General features: G+C 34.7%; 1 pseudogene; it reads right to left on the minus strand.

Moving 5' to 3' along the window:
- Positions 1–1,156: 1,156 nt before the first annotated feature.
- Positions 1,157–2,374, minus strand: LOC122127727 (annotated as a pseudogene).
- Between the last annotated feature and the right edge of the window lie 2,407 nt (positions 2,375–4,781).

Consider the following 4,781-nt stretch of genomic DNA (forward strand, 5'->3'; position numbering starts at 1 on the left):
GTCCTGCATCAGCTCCCTGTAGGTGAGATTTACCTCTGCTCTGCAATGTCAAGATGGGTCATATGACTTACTTCAGCTTACAAAAATGAGCCAGAAGTTGTGAAAGACTATTTCTAGGAGAAGAATTCTATCTCATTGTTTGTGTCTAACAGCTGACTTGTTTTCCCTTAGCTATAAAATAGCATGTCTCCAGAGGGAGCCTTCTTTCAAATTAAATACTGGAAGAATATAACATGTGAAATTGAAGCAAAACTCAAATACAGCCACATACATATAATACAGCAAGAACTAAGCTAATATTAGAAAATGATATTAAGATGTGTGTTTCTTACCATCCTTGTATACCTTTAAGATAGTTGAATATAGCACACCAGAATTTAACAAATATTAAAGAAGAACTAAACAAATAGATAACATTTCGTGTATAAGGCTATTACATTTTTTATAAATAAGCATTCACCATTTGATCACTTGTGGGATTATTTTTTCTATTGATGTGTTTAATCACTCTAGAGCACTGTATCTAATATCCCCAATGATTATCCAGACCTTGTGATTGAGATGAGGAAGAATAAAATGTTTAGATTTTTCCTTCTCTTTTCCTCTTCTCCTTTTTCTAGTGTGAATTTTCATCTTTCTCCAAATTCTCCTATTAATAAAGGAAGAATGACACATTGCAAATATCAAGCTAAAGTCTTCAAAGCAAGAATTTCATTCTTTCAAAAATAGGTGAAGTAAATCAGTGTGTCGAGGAAGAATAAAATCATGATTATTTTTCCCTGTCTAGCTTCCATCACAGTGTCTGAACATGACTATAAATATCTAATAAACCACTTGCCTTGGCTAATTTTTAAAAAAAGTTTTTTAAATAAATCGTAATTTTTAAATTTTTTTAAAAATAATTTTTAAAGAAATACTAATTTGTTGAGTGCTTATGGCAGGCATGAAATAAGACTGCATTAACATTGCTTGTTGAGAGGCTAAATTTTGTCAAAATCTAAGCATAATTAAAAATAGATTATTTTAAGATAACTAGTTATAGGTACATTTTTTACATGAAAGGACAATATTTATTTAAACAGAGCTCAATGTGGGACAATGGTATCCTCAGAGTGCATCCAGAGGGAAAAGGAAGAAGGGGCCAAATAAGACTCAATCAACGGCACTACCACACCTTTACTGTTTGATCTACACTGCCAGTCACCACATAGAAGGCCGTCTTGTGGAAATCCAAGAGGTAACAAAGTGTTGATGCGCAATGAGAGTTTTCATCCATCGCTTATTCTTATAATCCCATACACGTAGGGTCTTGTCATCAGCACAACTCAAAATAAAATTTCCCCTAGAATGGAACAGAACTCCACGTACCCAGTTATCATGACCCACAAGAGTCATAAGGCAGATGCCAGTACTGACATCCCACATCTTAATAGTTTTGTCTCTGGATCCAGATAGCAAGAATGGTCCAGGATTGCCACTTTTTTTAGTCTCAGATCCTGTTGCTTCAGAGATGGAAGAATATGAACTTTCTGGAGCCTAGGAAATTCATTTCACCACATGCTCATGTTCTCAGAGCTCTGCTTTGCACTCCTTTGTTGCTACGACCCACACACGACCAGTCTGGTCATTGAAACAGCGAGCTATCAGAGTGCCATCCTGATTTGGCCATACCATACCCACCCATTCTCTGTGTCCTGTAAATGTCTTCACACAGTAGCCAGTTTGCACTTCCCACATTTTCATAGTTTTATCCCGTGAAGCAGACACTATATGATCTCCATTAGGCATGATGGCTACTGAAGAGACATTGTGGTCATGGCCATGCATGGTTCTGATGCATTCAAATCCCTGAAAATCCCATAGTTTAATGGTCATATCTGCAGAACAGGAAGCCAGAAGCTTGTCACTGTGGTCAAAGGAAATATCCTGTAAAGAATCTGTATGTCCCTTAAGAGTTCATTCAGAATCTCCAGTCTCACAATCCCACACCATAATTATACCATCCTCTGAAGCAGAGACCATGACACTGAACACAGGATGGAAAATGACTCCAGTGACCACTCAATGCATATTTCTCTGGTGGATGGGAAATCCATTCTTTTGGATCTCGTTTCTGACCAAGAGGACCACTTGACATAAATACTTCTTTTGCTTCATTTAGATTTGATTCTAATTCCATAACCTTTTTTTGTAATATAATAACAGATGTCCATTTTTTTCTCAAAAGGCCAACACTCTTTGTATCTAATTCTTCATTCATATCTAATTCAGCTTCCTTTTAAAAAACCGAATATGCCTCTTCATAGCCATTTGAACGAAGATAATCTGCTATAGCTCGATTTAGTTCATCTCATTGTCCCTGGGACAGCACCATTTTGGCTTTAATGTGAAGCTTATTTGATATAGTGGTATGGCCCTCCTACAGGAAATCAAGAAGCTTTGTAATCCTTGAATATATAATCAAATATGCCACTAAGTGCTTCCACACAGAGGAAAGTATTCTTTTGCAAGTGAATCCAGTAATCAGGAAATAGTTAACAAGTAAGGTTCATTCCACCTTAGTACTGCTTGACTTCTAGTTCTATAGGTACATTTTTGACATAACATACACACAGAGACATCCTTTTTCTTCTTTTCCTCTCCACACTTATTCTTCAATAAGCAGTTCAGGTCATTCAAATAGTTGTGTTTCTTTCAGAAATAGATAAGACACAAAAAAGTTAGAAAAAAGAACCAGGATTGGGTGGCACCACCCAATCTTGCTATTTAAAAATAGCAGTCAAATAAATATTAACCATAATTCCAAAATAATAGCAGCCAAATGCTCTTGAAAAGAGAAGATTTGAAGCAGAATGTGTAAAAATTGATAGTGCCAGGACAGCTTCAGGAGCTGCTCTCTGGGCTTTTGGGTTTTTAGTACATGACAACATTTAAATCAGGATTAATTGCTTTCAGGGACTAATTTTTGTTCTAGTTTTATTTCATTGAAGAAATATGTTGTTCAAATTTAATGAAAGAATAACATGTTATAGTAGAAAGAATGCTACACACGTTGTAGGCAGCAAAATGCCTTCCCAACATATCTATCATCCCCAAATATCTAATCCTTCAAATGTAGATTTGCAGTATATATACATGTGTGTGTGTGTATGTGTGTGTGTGTGTGTGTGTGTGTGTTTGTGTGTGTCTTTGTAAAAAATGACCTTTCATTACCCAAGGAACACAAATTTGAATAATTATCAGATAGGGAAGCATACTCAAATGGGTATTTAACAGTTCCAGCTGTAGTTGGAAAGGGACATGATTAGGTAAGAATAATCAGAAAGATGTAAAAAGGCTAAATTAGAAGATAAAGGAAAAGACAACAACCCAGATTCTGAAGTTTCTTGAAAGCAGAACAGGAAGTAAAAGTGTTTTCCACTAAAATCACCTGAAAATATTTCAGCTATGTCAGTGGCTCGATTTAAATCTAGTGAGACATCTTTTAGATTTCTGTCCTTTAGAACTCTAAAATGATAAATATGGATTATACAGGCCACATAACTTGTAGAAATTTGTTACAGCAGATTTTGTATAGTAAACTAAGGGAATTACAGTCTTTTCCTGATACAACTGCAGGGACATTACATATCATGGTTTCTGAAAATAAGGAAAAGTTGCCACCGGCTTTGTACACATGTATGATATACATAAAACAGCACTGCTTATCAGTTATCAATTAATTATACTTTTGGCATATAAGTATATAAACATATAAATATGAATTATGTGAGAAAAGTGTCATTTATCCAATTGATTCAATGACAACTAAAACCAGAAAACACGTCTTTACATTTATATAAACTAGTATATCTAGTAAGGATTTAAAAAAATTAGAATATATATTTTAACATTTACATCAAAATATTTGTTTATTTGTGTGTTTATCTTTAATTTTTATCACTCATGGGGGCTTGAAATCTGGGCCTGGAGGCTCTCCCTCAGCTCTTCATCTCAAAGCTAGTGCTCTACCACTTGATCCACCGCCAGTTTTCTGGTGGCTCATTGGAGCTAAGAGTCTCACGGACTTTCCTGCCTCAGCTGGCTTGAACCATGATTCTCAGCTCTCAGACTCCTTAGTAGCAAGGATTACAAGAAGGAACCACTGGCACCAGCTACATAATTTTTTACACATTTATGAAGTATTGAGTTGTAATCCCATACTTTTATATGTTGTGTAATGATCAAGCTATCTCATATCCTTTAATTTCTGTATGTAACATTTCTTTTTAGTGAGACTCCTCAAAACCTTGTCTGTTGGTGGTGATGAAATACCTATTCTTAACTATAATCACTTTGCTTCTTGTGGTATTCAATTAATATATTTATTTTATTCATGGAAGTCTGCTAATTAAAATTAGATAAAACATGCATTATAAAGTCGAAGAAATTCATGGTTCCATTACTTGTTTTAGGAAAACAATTGTGCCTTTTGTTTTCAATTATATTTCTTTGGGAATGTGTAATATTCATTAATTTAAGAATTAAAATTGATAACAGTTACTTTATATCAACTTGATTCAAACATATTTGAAAATTGCACACTTAACCCAAATATACTTCCACTTTCTTCTACCACTTAATTAAAATAACAGTAAAGCAAAGCTTGTTGTTAGGTGTTCATGTGCAAAGTCCTAGAAACTCGGGCCTCTAAAGCTTGAATATTTTGGTTCAATTTCAGTCTAAACAGACAAAAATGTGAAAAGTTATCTCCAATTATCCAGCAAGAAGGAGAAGGTGAT

The sequence above is a fragment of the Dipodomys spectabilis genome, unplaced genomic scaffold (genome assembly GCF_019054845.1).
Source record: "Dipodomys spectabilis isolate Male_0828 unplaced genomic scaffold, ASM1905484v1 ptg000309l, whole genome shotgun sequence".
Classification (NCBI taxonomy): Eukaryota; Metazoa; Chordata; class Mammalia; order Rodentia; family Heteromyidae; genus Dipodomys; species Dipodomys spectabilis.